Source organism: Protopterus annectens, chromosome 9.part0, assembly GCF_019279795.1.
Source record: "Protopterus annectens isolate FY-2018-M chromosome 9.part0, PAN1.0, whole genome shotgun sequence".
In the NCBI taxonomy this organism is placed as follows: Eukaryota; Metazoa; Chordata; order Ceratodontiformes; family Protopteridae; genus Protopterus; species Protopterus annectens.
In genome coordinates this window covers 776,133,165-776,154,958 of record NC_056743.1, presented here as the reverse complement: position 1 = coordinate 776,154,958, position 21,794 = coordinate 776,133,165, and positions in this window count along the sequence as shown.

The following is a 21,794-nucleotide window of genomic DNA, read 5'->3' as shown; positions in this document are numbered from 1 at the left end:
GTGCTGGGCAGACTACAGAAGGCAGGGTTGACCATTAAGCCGAGCAAATGTCAGGTGGGTATGACAGAGGTCTCCTATCTAGGATATAGTGTGGGGAGTGGTAAAATAATGCCAGAACCTGCCAAAGTGGAAGCCATTCAGGCATGGCCTGCACCTGGTAGCAAAAAGCAGGTGAGGGCAATTTTAGGGACAGCAGGGTACTACAGAAAGTTTGTCCCCAGTTATAGTACCATAGCTGCTCCCCTCACAGACCTAACATGGTTAAACAGAGCCAGCCAGCAAAATGCCAAGTTGCTAAGATGGAGCCAAGGGTTGCAAGCATATATGTCAGTGCAGCACTGCAGTGGGATTAGCAGTGCCATTGCAGATGGGTTCTCAAGCCAGGGAAATGGGTAAGGTATACTCCGGGGGGGGGGGATGTGAAGGCTGCCAGTCTAGCCAGATTGAATTTTATAGATAATTCTGTCATCTGTAAATATTGTCTTAAATGGTATAAATAGTGGGTTCAGGAACCTAGGCAGCAAGACATTTCACCTGTGGTACATTTGACTGGGGACAAATGGCTGAAATTACATTCAGCTGCAGAGAAATATGGCTATTTGCAAATTCCCTGTGGGCAAAGAGAAGAATGTGTTGCCATACCTACAACTTCAATAACCAAATGCACAGGGGGGAAACAATGTCCATGGTCCCCAAGGGAGCATGAGACAGCAGGCAATATGGCAGACATAAGCAGCAGGCAGGCCAGAGGGCATGTCAGTGGCAGTAAAAATGCAGTGCACAATGAGCAGTGCCTTTATAATCAGTGTGTGTGGACCACTACCCTCTTCACAGTGTCTAGGGAACATTACCTAAAATGCACACTGAAGCATAAATGTGACTACAGAACCAGGCAGGATTTTCTGCATGCTGTAGCACACTTCTACATGACTTAGTCACACAAGTATGTACTGTACACTAAGCACAACAATCATTACTTCTTCTGCCTCCATGCATTTGGTTATTAAAGCTGTGGGCATGGCAGTATGTGCTTCTCTTTGCCCACAGGAAATTTACAAACAGCCATATTTCTCTGCAGCTGAATGTCACTTAAGTCATGTGTCCCCAGCCAAAATGTACCACAGGGAAATGTCTCGCTGCCTAGGCGCCTGAACCCAAAAATAGTGTTACATGTGGAACTGAAAAAATGTAACAACAGTACACTCTGCTGTAAGGAAGCTAACTCAAGCTTTTTATGACTGTCTCTGATCTTTAAAGTTGGCTCCAGCCAGTCTAGTTGAAGGAATACATGCTGTTGTTTTAAGGCCATATTTTGCATGCATAAATGTCCTTATTGGCTTTGCTTCCTGACCTGGTGTGAGCTTACTAAAGAATGTAGCCTCTTACCCTGGGAACCCAGGAAAGTGTGATGGATGATGTAATGGGAACCAGGAATGTGATTTTAAAAAAAGAGAGAATCAGAGAGCATTGAGCATTTTTGTCTTGACTATCCAACTCATCAGCACTGTCTTGCTCTATATGTAAGTTTATCTTAGACTTGTGTTTTCTCTTAGAAATAGCTAGAAACTAGAAAGATTAGACTGTTTTTTTCTATAATGTCAGAACTGTACTACTGAATTATTTTAAGTATTTTTCTGTGATCTCTGAATTCTTGACTAGCACTGTGTAGTAAAAAGTATTGTCTTGTATTTTTATTTATTATTAAATATTGCGTTGTTGCCTCAAAGTAAGACACTGTCCAGTTCGATTCTCAGCTAGAGCCTCTTCTGCGTGGAGACATGCGTGAATGGGCGTACCTTCGTTGAAGGTTGTGCATCAGGGCTGGTAACTTGGCATGCAAAAATCAACTACCAATCATTAGCGGACCGAAGTTCCAGTGTGGCGACCCCTTACCGGGAAAAGCTGAAAGGCACAACAACAACAACATTAAATATTTTAAAACCTTTCAACTGTGGCTGTTTTTTATAGATAATTTAAACTTTCTAGTGTACTTGCATGTCTTTGGTAAAATTGTACAAAGCCACTCCAATAGCTTTAGTCATGGGCTATACTACCAGTTGGATAATAATATTGCACAGTAATAATTGGACACACTTGTAAGGGCCTTTGAGTAGCTGATAAATATTAGCTGGGTGGTGGCAGTGATTTCTACCGTATAGTCTGGGTAAAAGGGGCACAGCTGGAGAACCTGTGCCAGCCTTTTCCAGGAGTGTCTGTGTGGTTGTATAAACTCTTCTCAAAGTGTGTGTGTTTGTGTGTCCGCTAGTTGGGCAGGGACATGAAGCACTTCTTGGACAGAGAGGGTGCTGGAGGTTTTAGCTTGCCCACTAGGCTGAGATCTGGACCCTATAGCTGTTGCAGTGGGGAGTCTTATTGGGGACCTGGAAAGCAAGGGAGCGACCAGCCCTGAACTGATTGTGATCTCTGTGTGATCTTAAGGGAAATTGCACTTTACTGTGTGTATTGGTTAGCCTTTCCTCCTATATGAGAAGCCTCTCACTGGTGTTAGTGGTGAGGATTGAGGCTACTTGATTGCTGGGCCAGGGCACGGGCGTCACAAATATAACTATAGGTATCAAGTACAATAGACTACAATATCTAGTACAAACAGGAAGCAGCTACTTCATGTACATATACGTACCTTGAATATTGAAAAACATTCAGTAACCTTATGCATCACTTACAAGAGAATGTAACAAATTAACTCTATAGCTTAAGACCTTTCAATGTTCAAAGCTGTTCTGTTAGCATAAATTAACTCATTCACTCTGGAGCAGCTCAGAAAAAGCTGCCTGCTTTATTCCACCATAGGAACAACAGTGCAGCCTGAGCTCATTTTCAGAAAATCCATTTCTAATACCATACAGAAAACAAATGCTCATAACTCTTTAACTATAAGAGCTAGACTAAAACTGTAAAAGCAAAAGTTGTTCAGCAGACACTGACCTTTCCAACAGTGTAAATGCTGATAGTGCATATCAAAGTCATTATTAAATATTTGGCAAGGAATGTAGATATTGTGCATATTTTTTACCTTTTTGGAAAAGCAAAGCACAATATCTTGGTCAATGTACCATGTAGACCCATACAGTTTGTATTGAATTTGTTAGTATGAATATCAGTTTTAAAATGATACCTTAACCATTACTTTGTGATGCTCCTTTATGGAGATATTCACAGAAATATGATTAATGTAATATTTCTCATAATTGATAAATAAACAAAGCATAACATTTCATCACCTGTAACTGACAGAGCCTACATAGTGTAGATGTGCATCTGAATGTCAGCTTCAAAATGATGCATCATTTGTGTGATCACCAGGCTCCCTTGCAAAGAAATGGGCATAATAATGAGAAGTATTGGAAATGTATAATTTTTATAATCATACAAGACTAAACAAACTGTGATATCTGTACATGTGTACAGTGTACAGACACAGTTATTTTACCATGTTGTAAGGAGTAACACTGTCTTCAAAATGAGGTATTACTTGGCACACTGACATGCTCCCTTGCAAAGTTATTTACCAAAATATGAAAAAATCATAATTTCCATAACCTAACTCCAAAACAAACTTTGATGTCTGCACATGTGTACAAAATACAGGCACAATTATTTTACCATGCTGGAACCAGCAATACTGTCTTCAAATGAGGTAGTACTTAGCACATTCAGATGCTCCATTGCAAAGTTATTTACCAAAATATGAAAAAAAAATCATAATTTCCATAACCTAAGTCCAAAACAAACTTTGATATCTGTACATGTGTACAACATACAGGGACAGTTCTGTTACCATGTTGGACTTATCAATACTGTCTTCAAAATGAGGTATTAGCACATTGAGATTCTCCCTTGTGAAGTTATTTACCAAAATATGAAAAAAATTCATAATTTCCGTAACCTAACTCCAAAACAACTTTGATATCTGCACATGTGTGCAACATTCAGGGACAGTTCTTTTACCATGTTTGAACTATCAATACTGTCTTCAAAATGAGGTATTATCTAGCACATTCAGATTCTCCCTTGTGAAGTTATTTACCAAAATAAAAAAATCTTAATTTCCATAACCTAAGTCCGAAACCAACTTTGATATCTGCACATGTGTACAACATACAGGGACAGTTCTTTTACCATGTTGGAGCTATCAATACTGTCTTCACAATGAGGTATTACGTAGCTTAATCAGATCCCTTGCAAAGGTATTTACCAAATTATGAAAAAAGTCATAATTTCCATAACCTAACTCCAAAACAAGCTTTGATATCTGCACATGTGTACAACATACAGGGGCAGTTATTTTACCATGTTGGAACTATCCATACTGCCTTCAAAATGAGGTATTACTTAGCACATTCAAATGCTCCCTTGCAAAGTTATTTACCAAAGTATGAAAAAATAATAATTTCCGTAACCGGAGTCCTAACAAAACTGATATCTGTACATGTGTACAGTATTCAGAACCAGTTTTACCATGTAGACACATGATTGTAACTATACACATTCTTGGTGTAGCCAACATACTGATGGATGGGTACATGTAAAGAGAAAAAGCAAGGTAAGGACCGCCACTGCACTAATGAACCCAAGACAGACATGGGATTTCAGTGGCAGGCAAGGCCATCTGATCTGTCTGATAGCTGTGCTGGCTACCCACTCTGACAGCTGCTACCAATGCAGTCTTATGACCTCCTTCAGTGTCAACAGTCTGCCTTGTCTGTTCCATTTTCTCTTTACATGTGTCCATTCAGCAAATGACCTAAGGGATCAGGTTCTGTATTAGTAAGACCTTCCTGTCATCTAAACTGTACACATGCCTGATAAAACCAGACTAAAAAAAGAAGTATTGCAGGATGGTCCATGATATATTCGATTGTACGTGGTAGTACTATCCTGAAACAGTTGTTCTTTCTCAGCATCCTCACCAGCTCCTTACCACAGTTAATTGCCAAACTCAGGAAAATATATTTTACAAAACACATTTCATAATAGAGTTTTACTTACTATGCTGGTCCTACTTGGGCATGGGCATTTTCCAGTCTTCTCACAAGCTGCATGTTACCAACCTGCATAGCTCTTCTCACACCATTGTGGAGGTCAGTCAAGAACAGCGCAATGCCCTCCTCAGGTAGGTGAACACCATCCCTTCTGACAGGTGAACATCTTCCGCGGTGATGCTGTCATGGCAGATTGTAGATCCACCGACCCTGTGCATCAAGCCATGCATGAACCCATTCTGTAAACATCTGGCCTTGTGAGCTTCCCATTGACTGTTTGCTGTTTTGCATATCTGTCGAGGAATTATATCAGACCACACAAAATGACAACGTGGCCACCAAGACTGCAGATGTTCAAAAATTGTTGTGATTTGAAACTGTAGCCTTCCGAGTCATTGACTGATGACATCATTCCCTCCAATGTGCAGCACAAGAATGTTGGGCTCAGGGTAGATGGAACACTTCTCTTCCAACAACTCCAGTACTCCGCTCCAATGCATACCTCTTCTTGCAATCCAGTATACCTTCACACTGGATGTGGGGAAGCTCAAGTTGTACCAGTTTTCAGTTTTGGAGGCATGGCTGGCAGCCCAGTGAATGTAGGAATGGCCACATACCCACACTGTCACTTGTCATTCTACTGGTCATGAAGCCATGTCAGTGTCAGAAGGTGGACAAACCTGCAGAGGAAAGAAAATGCAAACAGATTACCACTGATGTTTGACAGATGTATTGGAAGACTAGATATATGTGTATATCATATGTATTACCTGGTTAGCTTATCCAAATCTTCCATCCTATCCACAGGGGCAGTATTCTTTGCATTAGGTACATAAGTGGTGATGACACTTCAGAGGTACATACCCACTACCTGTGAAAACAGCAAATTACACACAATGGCTGACAAGAGGGCACAGAAAGGGCACATGTAAATGGAAAAAGCAGGGTAAGGACCGTCACTCCACTAATATGCTGAGGACAGACATGGGGATTCAAGTCATAGATGTCTGAAGAATCCCATACCTGTGCTGGCTACCAGCTCAGACTGCTGGTAGCAGCAATGACTCCCGATTGCATACAGTGCCAGCACTCCGCCTTACCTCTGCCTTTTCCATTTACATGTGTCTTTTCGGCAATGGCCATAAGGACTGAAAGGGGGGAGGTAATGTAAACCCTCTTGCACTGACCTACATACATTTACTACACCTGTAGGGAGGGAGACTGAGTGGAGAGCTACACCACTTTCCAGTGATTCCCATAACAGCAGAAGATACAGTCTTACCTTACCTGAAATACTGCCTGGGCGGACACTGACAAGGGGGCACAGAAAGGGCACATGTAAAGAGAAACAGCAGGGTAAGGACCACCGTTCCAATAATATGCCAAGGACAGGCATGGGGCTCCAGCTGGTGGTTATCTGAAGTGTCCCATGCCTGTGCTGGCTGCCCACTCAGACTGCTGAAACCACTATTGTCTCGCGACTTCCTTCAGTGTCAGCAGTCTTCCTTACCTCTGCCTTTTCTCTTTACATGTGCCCATTCAGCAATGGATCTAAGGGATGAGGGATGGAAGTAAGTCACTAATTGCTGCCCTGACCTTCATACATTTACCACCCTCACCTACATACATTTACTACACCTGAAGCGAGGGAAACTGAGTGGAGAGCTACATCAAGGCAACATGTCAAAAGACCAAGACTGACCCAGGCTTTGTCTTTTTGCATGTGTCCTTTCCCAGGGGGAAACATACCACCACAGTGTTACCCCCAAGGCCATGCTTACCTAGGACAGCAGCACTATGGGGCTGAGCTGAAGAATCTCAAAGTTCCCAATCGCGATCTAGGTGGATCACAAGATCCATGGTGGCTGGGTATGCCCCCCGCGATGCATCCACCAACACAAGAGCAGTTAGCAAAAAAGACTGGAGAGAGACCTTCCTGGCCTTGGTGCTGAAGGGCTTGGCTGGTAACTGAAAAGGGGGCACAGAAAGGGCACATGTACATGGAAAAACCTGTGTGAGGCACTCTGCTTTACCTCTGCCTTTTCCATTTACATGTGACCTTTCGGCAATGGCCTTAAGGAGTGGAAGGGAGGAGCAAATGTAAACCCTGTTGCCCTGACCTGCATACATTGACTGCACTTGAAGGGACGGAGACTGGAAAGCTACACCAAGACAACATGTGAAAAGACCAAGACTGACCCAGGCTTTGTCTTTTTGCATGTGTTCTTTCCAGGAGGGAAACATTGCACTACAGTGGCACCCCCAAAGCCATGCTTACCTAGGACAGCAGCACTATAGGACTGAGCTGAAGAGTCTTCTAGTTCCTAACTGCGATCCAGTTGGATCATAAGATCCATGGTGGCTGGGTATACTCCCCCGCAATGCATCCACCAGCACAAGATTCTGAGATGGAATAGCTTAGGATTTTGGCTGCTCCCTTTATGGTGATTCCCAGAACAGCAGACGACAGTCTTACCTTACCTGAAATACTGCATGGGTGGACATTGACAAGGGGCACAGAAAGGGCACATGTAAAGTGTAAAAGCAGGGTAAGGACCGCCGCTCCACTAATATGCCAGGACAGGCATGGGGCTCCAGCTGATGGTTATCTGAAGTGTCCCATACCTGTGCTGGCTGCCCACTATGACTGTTGATACCACTATTGTCTTGTGGCTTCCTTCAGTGTCAGCAGTCTGCCTTACCTCTGCCTTTTCTTTTTACATTTGCCCATTCAGCAATGGACCTAAGGGATGAGGGACAGAAGTAACTCACTAATTGTTGCCCTGACCTTCATACATTTACCACCCTCACCTACATACATTTACTACACCTGAAGGGAGGGAGACTGACTGGAGAGCTACACCAAGACAACATGTGAAAAGACCAAGACTGACCCAGGCTTTGTCTTTTTGCATGTGTCCTTTCCCAGGGGGAAACATTGTACCACAGTGGCACCCCCAAGGCCATGCTTACCTAGGAGAGCAGCATTATGGGACTGAGCTGAAGAGTCTCCAAATTCCCAACTGTGATCCAGGTGGATCATAAAATCCATGGTGGCTGGCTATGCCCCCGTGATGCATCCACCAACACAAGAGCATACACATCTTGATTTGTCTTGTGCATCGCAACATGTGCCTTTCCTGACGTCAGTAACCCACTAGAAATTTAGACACATCTACACCCTTGTCAGCACTTGCCGTGCCATGCACTGTGGAGGACTGCATAGTTGTGTCAGTCATACCACGTGCTTTCTTGAACACAGATAAAGGCAAGTCATCGTCTGCGTCATAGTCTGCACTGGGTGGCCATCATGTGTGGCCACCTTCCTTAGGTGTGCAAGTGCCACTTCATCCTCACTGTCATGGTCAGTGTCATAATTACTGGTCAGGTCTGCTTTGGCAACTCGTAGTGGTCTTTCAGGAATGGCGGGCACAGGGGCATCATCCGTATCACATGCAATGGCCTTTTCATGCAGACGTGCGAGTGGAATCTCATCCTCTGTGTCATAATATTCATCCTCACTCTGGTTGGCATTATGTGGTGCCTCAAGGTACATACCATTGTCTGAACCACTGCTACAACCATCAGAGTCAGTTTCCTCACCCAACAGGTAAATGCTGCTTGCTTTCTCCTAAACAGATGGCATCTTTGGAGGTGGCTGTGTTGCTTTACACTTGAAATCACACCAGAAAAACACAGTGATATACAACATTCTGATGTAATATACCTGCACAGAGGCACGTGAAAAGCAATGCACCAGAAAACTATGTATTGACTGTATGATACAGGAAATTCGTACATGATACAATGTTCAAGTGAAGTAGTTCACAAAGATATGAAGCATAAATATCCATAATCAGCAACGGCCAGTCAGATGCATTGTTCGTTACAGTAAAAGGAATAAATAGGGCTAAACAGTCCTATGAAGAGAGCAAGAACATTAGCTCATATGCACAAAAAAGGGACGGTATTGAACGACAAACACACACACATTATCTATCTATATATCTATATCTGTCCCTATCTATCTATATATATATATATATATATATATATATATATATATATATATCTCATACATACACACATATATAAATCTTGTGTGTGTGTATACATATATGTATATGTGTGTGTATATATATATATATATATATATATATATATATATATATATATATATATATATATATATATATATATATATATATGTGTATATATATATATATATATATATATATATATATATATATATATATATATATACATGTCCCCAGCTACCTTACACCCTGGGTAGCTCACCAAACAGATATGCAAATAGTCTAACAGCTGAAATATGCATCTCACATCTCACCTACAAAGGGAGGTTTAAATATATTTAATGATAAATAAAAGAGCAAGACTATAATCAGTAACAAAAAAATGACTTCACAGGAAATATTTTACCACAACAGTGCAGGATAGTCTCAAATAAATAAATACAACATATGACTTTGGATATTGTCATTGCCATATAGGTAAAAACACTGTAATTTTCTGGCAAATCAGAGGATGCAATGCAGTAAATAGTAACATTTATATTCATATCCTTCACAAATCCTCCTATTCCAGCAACTTCCTCATGAAAAAAACAGCAATTCAAAATGTATCCCTGTCATAACTCAAGTGTCCTGATTTTCACAGGATGTCCACATTTTTCCTCGTAGATTTCTTACATTTCTTCACATTGTAAAAATGACATAAATGAAAGTGGTGTGGGGGGTGTATTGCAGTGATTGCAAGTGGAGAAAAAGCCAAATCTGAGTTGGGCATTCATGAATGTGATATTCACATAACTAGAAGTTGTTAACATTGACAGCTGCTGACAGTTTTGCCTGAAAAGTGATAACCCGGACTAATGTCTCATAGCGCCTCTGTGCTTAAATCCGAGCTCGCTATGAGATTTACTTTTTTGTTATTACTGTTTGATTCTACTTTGCTCATAGAGTGCTTAGGTTCAAGCAGTTTAACTTAAACTTGAATTTGGATAATAGTTTTTAATGAAAAGAATGTAGTACATATGATCCCCTATATGTTTTATCCCATATTTAGGATACATAGTGTAGAAAAAGGGCAGGGTAGAAAACCTTTTTTAATACCTTTATTGAATTATTGCTTAAGACACAGAAAAACATATTGCATAAAAGAAAACAAATCATATTAACATGTTCCCAATTACAAACATTATGCATCAGATATATTTTTGTATAACTATCATCAGTCCAACACTATAGAAATTGCTCAGACCCTATCATCCCTCAAATCTCACTCCTCATCCAAGATATTATTCTACATGTGTTATTCCCACAATTTCCATTTTTTTCTTTGTAATTTGTTCCTATGCTTTTCTAAATTACAAAATACTAACTGGTTCTCTGACAGAGTAGCTGATGCATGGAACAGACTCCCAAATTACATTGAAGGAAGTACTAGTTTAGATATGTTTAAGAACATCCTGGACACTTATTATGGGAACAAGTGTTTTGGTATATTGGCAAGCTAGAAGGGCATTAAAGCGCATGCTTGAAATATTTGTATGTAAAGTTTCTATTTCCATTTAATTTATTTCTGCTGTAGTACTCAATAGTTCAAATACAGTTGGTTTAGACTTTTGATTTCCATTTTCTAATAATTGTTTTTTTTTTTTTTTTTGGCAGCCACAAGAATTAAACTTAAGAAAACCTGTCTAGGCAATTCAGATACTGTATCCCAGCTCAATTAGTTACACCCATTTGCTCACCCAATATTTTTGACAGAGTACTGTGTAGGAAATTTGTGCCAACTCATTACACTCCCAAAACATATGTTCCTAGTTATCTCTTTCTTCATAATCATCCCTCCAACATTTGGCATCTACCTGTGGAAAATTTCTTTGGATTCTGCCTGTGGTATAAAAAATATGTATGCAAACACTTCCAAGCAAAAATCCTGCATCTTCAAGACTTTGTTGCATATTTGGAAGCCATATGTATGCCCTCTCATTGTTCCCTTCTCATCCAAACTTTTTCCCAGTCTATTCTAACCTCCCCTGATTGGTTCCTATAGTTATTGTGCAATATTTTATATACCCTACTATTATTAACTGCAGCTTCTGTTATAGATTCAACTAAAATATCTATCAGAGCAGATCTTTCACTTAGGATTCGTCTATTCATTTCTCTTTGCCTGTACTCTGATATCAATCCCTGATAGGGAAGGCGGTCTTTAGCCTGCAGTCCAAATGTCTTCTTGGCCTCTTCTCATTAGGCAGGGTGCGATACCTTAAGAGATGAAGGTACAGGTTACAAATGTCTGGCTACTTGAAGAAGTTGTTATCTTGGCATTAGAGTACAATTCCAAAATCTCTAGCTACTTCCCACATGTAATAATAGAAAGCGAATTGGAGTGGAGGGGCAAAAAGAAGTGCTTAAAGAGTTTACCCCTTACCAGAGGTATTCACTATAGAGAGAGTGAAGGCAGACTGTTTAAAAGCATTGCTGCTTTTCATGATGACTAAATGACTCTGGAGTGTGCAAAAATAAACAGAGGTTTTTGCCCTGAGATCTTGTCCTATGGAGTTTGTTCTATAAATATCATTCTAATATCACATATACAGGAATTCTAACTTTCCCTTCTTAAAAGCAGAAATGCTTACTGAAAGAAATAGCAAATATTTCAGTATGCTGGATAGCCGGAAACTTTTTTGTTGTGTCTTTTGGCTTTTCCCGGTTAGAGGTCACCACAGCGGAACTCCGGTCCGCTAATGATTGGCAGTAGATTTTTACATGCTGAGTTGCCGGCCCTGATGCACAACCTTCAACGAAGGTATGCCCATTCAAACGTCTCCACACAGAAGATGCTCTAGCTGAGAATCGAACAGGACAACGTCTTACTGTGAGGTGACAATGCTACCGCAGCACCACCACCGCAGCTTGGTACAAATAACACTCAAGGCAGGGGACTGTTTGTGTGTTGTAACATTTACAATTCCTTAAAAATTGCAGTATTTATAAAATAAAAAACAGAATTGCTTTTAAAAACACTTGGCATCTGGAAATGTTTACATAATCCTTCCTTTGTCTGTAAATACCTGTGTATGAGAAGCAGATAACTCAGTGTATCATTTATTATGAATTTGCTGTGTCTGTAAATACCTGGAGTGGCATAGTGCAGCAGTGAGTAACATTGCTTCCTAACAACAACTTCTGTAGTTTGATTCTGTGCTGGATTGCATCTGTGTGGAGTCTAAATGCATGTGTTTTATCTGTGTGCTCCAGTTTATTGCCAAATTCATGTAGTAGTTAATAGACAGTATTCCAAATTGTCCAGATGTGTGTGCAGTATGTGAATGAGTGACCATTTGCATTGTGAAATAGATTTATACTCTGTCCAGAATGAACTTAGAAGCCTTACACCCACTACCTGCTGGGAGGGGGTCCAGTATCCCTTTGACTCCTGGATTTCAAAGGCAGATAACTGAGGGCATCCTATATTGTCGTTACTATTTATTCTTATTGTGCCTTTGGACCTTGTCTGTGGCTGGAAAGGGTCAGAGAACCTGATGACTTGCCCAATTCACAGATACTAAATTAACAAATAATGACAAAAGTTAGGACATTTACTGTTTGGATGTTATAGCAATTTTGGAAAGATTCTGTTATGAAAGTGTTTACATTAGTGCAGCAAAAATATGTTTTCTAATTTTTTTTGTGGGTTGGGATTTATCAACAGTTACTGATGTAAGCATTCATGTTTTTAAGTTACTCTGTTATTGGTCCATCTAGCAAGAACAATGGTGCAGTACAGTAGAATAAATAATAAACATTTGATACTGAATTATCTTGTATAGACAGTTATTAGCTGCTCCTGAGTTGTCCTTCATGTATCTCTTCATAACTTCCTTGTAGGAAAAATAATATGTGTTCCAGACACTTTTTTTTCTGTCACGCCCTTTATCTGTGATCCAGTGCTAGGCTATATATATATATATATATATATATATATATATATATATATATATGTGTGTGTGTGTGTGTGTGTGTAAATAACCATGCAAATTCAGTTTTGAACAATAGTAAAGGTAGTAGAGAAGTAATCATATCTAATACGCAGAATTCAAGTTTCAAGGTTGTACAGACAAACTCTAGGTTGATGACCATCTGCGAGTTTGTGTCCATAAAATGCCAACCTATATTTATATGTATATAATACACATCCAACCTCACTGTAACTTCGTGGACAACAAACAAATCACATACTTCTCTTGGAACTGAAATCCACAGTCTTGCTACCCTGGTATGGAACGCTGTATTTATTTTAAGCTGAAGCAGCATTCTCAACTAACAAAAGAAACTTAGCACTATGTTTATTAACACTGTGATTAACAAAATTCAGTATTTAAATGGATGTTAGATTCTCATTATAAAAATGCTTTCATCAGTTCCTTCAGCGTCCTTTGAAATGCTAAAGGCCTACCTAAGCACAGCTTTCTAGTCTGGAACCTTTGAATGTTTTCAAGTCTGTTAATGTTCTTTTTAGTGTTTATGTAAAAACTAGCACTGTATTCAATGTATGTTCTCAGCATGGCAGTATATAGCGGTATTAAAACTTTGGAGTTCTTAAAAGCACCAGTGTTCAGTATTACTCTTTTTATCCCGAAAGCCTTTTTATATGCAAATTAAACATGGTCACCAAAATGGAAGTCTCTGCTAGCATATATTTCCACATCCTTGTAAGTTTTCACAAAGTTTATTATTTAACCATTTATGTCATAAGGATTCACACTTAAATACCACTATTCTTAATATTAAGTCTGAGTCCTTGGTCAAATGTCCAAACAACTAACTGATGAAATTGTGCCTAAAAAATATAATGGTCTCCAATATTTAGTACTGGAAAGATAATTATTTTGATAACTTCTCACCATAGCACTCAACTGTCCAGATTTTTGGCTTCACATTTTGGTCTGTTCCTTTGTAAATTTTGTGGTTTTCTGGCAAATCACTAAGGACTGAAGTCAATAATAATGACATACATTTGAATTTTAGACTTCATATCCTTTAGAAAAGACATGCTAGGACAAATCCTGTTATTCTAGCAACTTTCTAAGTTTATAAGAGCAATACTTAAACTCTGTTCCTGACCGGCAGTGGTGGTGCTGCGGTAGCGTTGTCGCCTCACAATAAGACGCTGTCCGGTTCGATTCTCAGCTAGAGGGTCTTCTGCATGGAGACATGCATGAATGGGCGTACCTTCGTTGAAGGTTGTGCATCAGGGCTGGTAACTCGGCATGTAAAAATCAACTACCAATCATTAGCGGACCGGAGTTCCACTGTAGCGACCCCTAATCGGGAAAAGCCGAAAGACACAACAACAACTTAAACTCTGTCCCTATTTTTGGGCCTTTGCTTCCCCCCCCCCCCATTATTTTAGGCTTTCCCCAGACTTATTTTGCTAAGAGGATGAGAGGTATACTTCTCACTGATCCAAATTTGAAAAGTGTGATTGATCACTCATCACCCAATCCAATTAACGATATGGGGGTTAATGTTACAGGATAGTAATTAAGAATACTGACATATGGAATACTATCTTAAGGGTCTAAAACCATATGGTACAAGTCAAGTACATTCTAGAAAAAGGTCATCCAGTGATAAAATAATTCTGTCTCATGTCTAACTTAGCTGCTAAACTGTCTGGCAGTAATTTCAGTATTTTTTAAAAACATCTTGTTCAGTGTGGATAGTAGAATTATTGGACAGTAGCTGCCTGGGAGTGACGACTACACCCTTAAATATGGAAACAACTATAACCAACTGCCACTTTTGTGAATATGTTCACTTCTGACAGGTCTTGAAAAATCTTGACTAGTGTTGGGCATAATGTATTAAGTAGAGTCTTTAGAGAAGTGGGAGCACTTTTAGAATTCATATTTGAGAATGCCTCTCATCGTACTTTGAAAATAACAGGGAAAACTTTCTTGCATATGCCTACACCCAGTAAGATTTTATTCTGATAAGATATACAGCTGACTCTAAATAGGTAACTTTTTGAAAGGTCAGTATCCACTTGAGTAAGTCCTGTAATATGGAGATTTAATGGTAAAAAAAAAACAGACACATATTTCAAGTCCAAAATTGCCATTTCTTGAAATATTCATTTTCCTCCATGGTATGGTGATCTTGGAGTTGGAATATGTAAGTTCAGGCACCAGTAGAAGGCCTTGTGGTTGTCTTCAGCCTGTGAGATTATAGTGACCTTGTAATTGGCCTTATTAGACTTAAATAGTCCTCTTAGTTTTGTGTTTAGATTAACTAGAGAACTCCTATCATTATGGCAGTTGCTTTTCCTGATTTTAGCCATGACTTTTTTTCCTTTTGTTGTATACCTTATTAAGGTTAGGACTCCACCAGTGTGGTTTGCTTTTAGAGTTTGTTTGGTGCTTGCATTTGCTAGATACAGAAGTCTCAATGTAATCATTTACATGGTTGTACAGGTCTCTGTGAACAATTCAGCATAGTTTGCTGTGAACTCAGGGTTGGGAGGGGCATTTAATTTTTTTTCAAACTATCACTTAATAGGATGTAGTTTGATTTGAAATAGTTGCTGAATGTTACAGGGTTTTATGGGATTACCAAGTTGATTTTCATTTCGAAAGATAAAGTTTTGTGGTCCAACATCACCAGTGAGGATTTGAAACTGACGGGGTACAGTGCTCTCCCATATTGATGAGTATCAGGTCCAGTATGTCTGAATCTCTGGTGGGTGTTTGCACTATCTAGTGAAGGGTATTTCTGATAGTAAAGTCCAGGAATCCTTTTGCCTGCAAGTTTGAGGAAGTGTATGTTTTTTTAGTCTATAGAGGGGTAGTTAAAGTCTCCCATGAATAGGGTAAATTTAAACATGGGTATCTTCAGTGTGTCTAGGTATGAGCTATGGGATTCTAGGGACATAGAGGGTGATCTGTAGCTTGTTAGGATGTGGTATTGGACTTTGTTTATGGTGATTTGCACATAGATAAGTTCCAGGGCATCTTCCTGGTTAACCAATGTAGAGTTCTGCTTGTTGCTAATATAGATTGAGATGCCTCCACCTTTTTTTCCTGCCTGTGCAGCTGATTGTTTAAATGTGTGGAAGGCACTGAAGCCTTACACTGTTGGAATACATTTTGTGGATTTATACCATGTGTCTGTAATGGCTAAGATGTCTTTATTTTCCAGAGTGAGGAGAGCTTATAGGGCGTGGCGTTTCTTGTTTAGGCTCCTAGCATTGAGCAATAGCACCTTTAGGTTTCTTTGGGTTTTATTTTCTATGTCAGTAGGTTTGTGAATTTGGCATTGCCTAAAAAAGGCTCAAAGGGAATGGATCAAGTTTTGGCTGATATTTGGAAACCTAAGAGAAATGAGTGGAAAGCAACGTGGTTTGTTAACCATTTCCTCCTATGCTGACAAATATTAAATCCTCCAGAAAGACACCAGTTATTGAAGTCAGTCTTCTTTTGTTTGTACTGTGGCATCATCCTTGGTGAAGGTAGAATGCGAATAAATGCAAGGCACATTCCTGCCAGAGACACATATTCAGAGAGAGCAATATTTTTCTGTCTTCATATAGTCCAGGGAAGTACCTCTCAGGTCATTAATACCCACCTGGACTATGAAAGACTCATACTGGTACCTGTGGTGTAGTGACTTGAGTGCATACATAACTTAGCACTCTCAGGTCATTAATACCCACATGGACTATGAGAGACTCATACTGGTACCTGTGGTGTAGTGACTTGAGTGCATAAGTAACTTAGCACTCTCAGGTCATTAATACCCACATGGACTATGATAGAATCATACTGGTACCTGTGGTGTAGTGACTTGAGTGCATGTGTAAGTTAGCACTCTCAGGTCATTAATACCCACGTGGACTATAATGGAATCATACTGGTACCTGTGGTGTAGCGGCTTGAGTGCATATGTAACTTAGCACTCTAGGTCATTAATACCCACATGGACCATGAGAGACTCATACTGGTACCTGTGGTGTAGTGACTTGAGTGCATACGTAACTTAGCACTCTCAGGTCATTAATACCCACATGGACTATGATAGAATCATACTGGTACCTGTGGTGTAGTGACTTGAGTGCATACGTAACTTAGCACTCTCAGGTCATTAATACCCACATGGACTATGATAGAATCATACTGGTACCTGTGGTGTAGTGACTTGAGTGCATACGTAATGTAGCACTCAGGTCATTAATACCCACATGGACTATGATAAACTCATACTGGTACCTGTGGTGTAGTGACTTGAGTACATACGTAACTTAGCACTTTCAGGTCATTAATACCCACATGGACTATGATAGACTCATACTGGTACCTGTGGTGTAGTGACTTGAGTGCATACGTAATGTAGCACTCAGGTCATTAATACCCACATGGACTATGAGAAACTCATACTGGTACCTGTGGTGTAGTGACTTGAGTGCATGTGTAACTTAGCAGATCTTGGCACCAGATAAGAACTAGTCATTATCTTTTCTTTTTTCATTCTGGTGAGTTGGGCATCTTTGTGTTGTGCAATGGAATCCCCTATGACAAGAGTCCTGGATAACGTCTTTACTTGCATTATGGACATTGTTCTTGGGGTTCCACTGGGTGAAAGCATATATGTGGTGTTTGGTGTTGCTTTTGGTGAGTGCTTTAGTGATTGCTGAGGATAGGAATTGCCATTTACAGACTTAGGAGGTCTTTGAGGTTTAGAAAGATTGCTTGTTAGTACCTCAGCATAAATTGGTCTGTGTGTGGTGGATATAGCGTGTGTGCTTGACAACCTTGTTTGTATGCAAGATTTTTGCCTCTAGTGAAATTGTGTATGTGTATCTCTCCCACTCTGTTTTTATTTCTTTAATGATTAAATGGTTGCCTGTAAATATGAGATAATTGGTGCATTGTCTCAGGATGCCCATATCTACCATGCTGGCTATGGTGACATTTGGAAATTGCATATCCATGTTGTCCATACCTGTATTTGGGTGGGCTACTGCAGATCATGGACTGAGTTATACAGAGGTTTCCTTGGGTGGTCCCTGTGTGTTTGGCACTACACTAGGTTAAATTGTGCTAAGATTTGATAGTAGTGGTGTTTAATATGCAAACTAGATGCTCTAAGCTTGTCTCCATGCGATGGGTTTGTTTTTAGCCACAGTATGTTACAGGTTTCAGGTCTTAAGATGGACGTTTTATAGCTAAAATGTACTTTCTGGACATGTATGGCTGCACAGGGCACTGCTAACCTCTTGATGTAATAACACCAAAAATGATTGATATGAGTGTAATGATGCAACAAAACTACTTAAACTACCAGGACAAGGCAATTTCAAGTATTAGGGAACTTTAAAATAATTTAAAGACAAATTCAACAAATAAAGCAAAAATAAAGTAATAGCAGCATAAAACAGTTAACTGAAATGCAGAACAATAAAATAAATCTGTCATCTGACAAGGATGGATCAGGATTAACACAGGACCCTCTCAGAGTGTGATGAGGGTGCCAAGCAGATGGGAGCTCTGGGAAAATGAGCAAGAGACAATTTGTAATAAGGAAGGTTTACTCAAGTACAATACTGATTTGCTGAGTAGGCACTTAGTTTTGTGGATGTATGGAAAACAGTAGGTGGGAAAGTACTTAAAAAGGTTACACAACGGTATATACAATGAAAGAGGACAGGGAGGAACTTTAGAAGACAGATTACCATAAGAGGTCAGATATACAGAATTTTAAAACCACAACAAGAGGAGGCACCAGACTATGCAGAAATTTATCAGTAATGTTGTAATGAATGATGAAATGAGGCTCAAATCTAAAATACAAAAGCTACCTTTCATATGTAATTCTACTTAGGGAAATAGAAGTGTGCAGTATAATGTATAAAAAAATGCAAAAATCTTGCAGTAATACACAATCATCACACAACTACTAATGAAGCTACAAGACTAAGGTCCCAAAACAACTAAAAAAAAAATGCAAACAGATAACCTTTTGGCTAAAACATGGACAACAATCAAAAAAGTACAAAAAACACCACACAGGCCACTATAAGTGCAAATGAAAATATTTAAGCAGGATTTAAATTAAATTTTTTTCTTTTGTTTTGATGAAAAGTTTGTATCTCACACCTCTCAAAGTGTTGTAAACGTTAAAGGGATGCTTGTGCCTTATAAAAAGAATAACATTTATATGAAGAGAGCACAGAATGACATTTGAAAAGTAAAGGAGTTCTCATGTTGTATAACGAGAATGAAAGATACTTAAACCAAATACAGGATAACCTTCTCTCTCCAGCAGGCGATGAGTACGTCTGTACCTTTAATGTGATGAAAATGGAACTTTTGCAAAGGGTTCAGAGACATCTATCTTTAGCAGTGGAGTTTAGACAGATTGATTTTTCTGTAACTAGAGCCTTGTTGTGTCAGATTCAAAGAATGAAACTTTATTAGCTCATACTCTAGTTGCATTGCACGTTTGTAGTTTTTTGAAAAATAGGATAAAAGGAAAAGTACTACCTCTGGAAGCTGAATTTTGAAATGTAAAAATATAAGTGAAAAATAATCAGCATAGTATTTCATAATTACTATCTCTAAACTGTTGGAAGCTTGCAAATCACACATTACAGAGATTTTGCAGTATGTATGTAACAGAACAGCACATGTCAAAAACTCAGAGCAGATGGGAGCCGTGCTTACTGCTTCAGTTAGATAAGCAGCATTAGTCTGCTTACTGTTACAAGATCTAATAATAATAAAACCCAGAGGGAAGAATTGTGCCTTTTTGTGATAAGAATGCATCAGAGGTAGGCAAACTTCATAAACTTGCTTTAGAGAAAAGCACATGAATGAAAGATTGTCTGTTAGTTATAATGGAAAACAACAAGCAAAGTAAATACAAAAGATTAACATGGATTAAAGGTACTGACAAATCCTATTTAATTTGCTGGACATTCTGAGAATTTTATAGAAGTAAGTACACTTCAGAGATAAGTCATGATTTCTGAAAATTAAACAGCCTACTATGGGAATGATTGCTGCTTAGAATAACTGAATTATAGATTATCTTCTTAGAAAATGGAATAGTGCCACATAACTAAAATAATACAATGGTTCTGTTACATAAAGATGGGTCCCTGCAAGTGCCACAATATTGTAAACCTGCTTGTCTCGTGTCCATTCTAGTGAAGGTAATAGCAAACACTCTGGGAGACAGACTAGTCTTGCAGAAGGACATTCTTATGAATTCATGCAGCAAATGATATATTAGACTAACTCATTATATCTGTAGAACTGGGCCACCATGGAAGGAGTTGTGGAGATACCTAATGATATGGTATATCTGGATTTCTGTAAGACCGTATCAGGAAGTCACATACAGGAACACAAAGGAAATCTAAAGAAGGTGAGAAGCATTCTAAAATTGTGTAGTGCATATTAACCTGGTTGACTGACAGGAAACAAAGAATGATGGCTGGAGGGGTATCTATAAAAAAAAAAAAAAAAGTGTAGCAAACTGTGTTTTAGGGTTGTGGTAGAGGTAGTATTTTTTAAGCTATGTCTATCATTGATATTAGGCACCATGGACATTATATATACTGATATATATTTAAGGGATCCGTACAGATGCTCGACTGCATCTTTCACCGAATCTCAATTTGGTGAACATACTTGCGTGAAAGTGCTGTTCACCAAAGCAGCACTTTCACGTACGTATGCTTGTTGTTCCGGTCGTACTACAATGCGGTAAGGGGAAATTCCCTTTTCCCAACTATAGTGTGACCTCAGAGTAAGAATATTAAAGTGGGGGGGTAGGGTGCCCCCATGCATTCAAGTACATTTGTTTTTTTTTTAACATACTTTAACAAAGTGCTTTTTCGATTAAAGCACTTTCGTTAAAGTGTGTTCTGTGGTAATGGATTTGGGCTTTTGAACTTTCATTCAAAAGTCCTAGATCCATATTTAAATAGTAAATTAAAAACATACATTTTTTCATGCTGCTATTACCATGTAGTATTGGTATATTTCACACATTTAGCATACTGGTGTACATTCATAAATTCATGCACACACCTGCACACTTTTAAACATTACTAATTTACTTCAGCCACTGTTTTCTGTATTTTTGTGTTTTTTCTAATAGTTTTCTTTGTATAAACATATTTTAGGGGCTGTAAACATAAAAACTGTCATGACAGATTTTTTTTGCAAAGCACTAACATTTTTTTTGAGCTGTTAATAACTTAGTTTTTTTCTGCACACTAATACACATGGATGGATATTTACTAGATATTGTTAGACAGATGCATTTTTTATTTATAGTGTTCTAGTTTGATTATGTTTATGGTTTGATAGCTATGTGTTTTTCTTGATTTCAGTTCTTGTCACAGACCTGATAAAGGAGCAGTTTTAGTTAAAAGTATTTTTATGTATATCTTTTTATGTATATGTTATGCATTTCTTAATACCTGATCTTGGAATGTGGGTTGCAAATACATAGGTGGTGTTTTCCTTAACTAGGATTTAGTTTGATGTAATCAGTAGCAGTGTGTGAGGGTGGGTAGTTGCCATTCTAAAATGCACTTTTATGGCTCTGTTTATATTGTTTGCCATAATTAGGCTGGTTTAAAATTAAACAATAAGTATATTTTCCACACCTACTTCTAAGTATATAAAAGCTGATATGTTTAAAATTGTTAAAATATTTCTGATTTTTTGTTACCGAGGATTGCTTG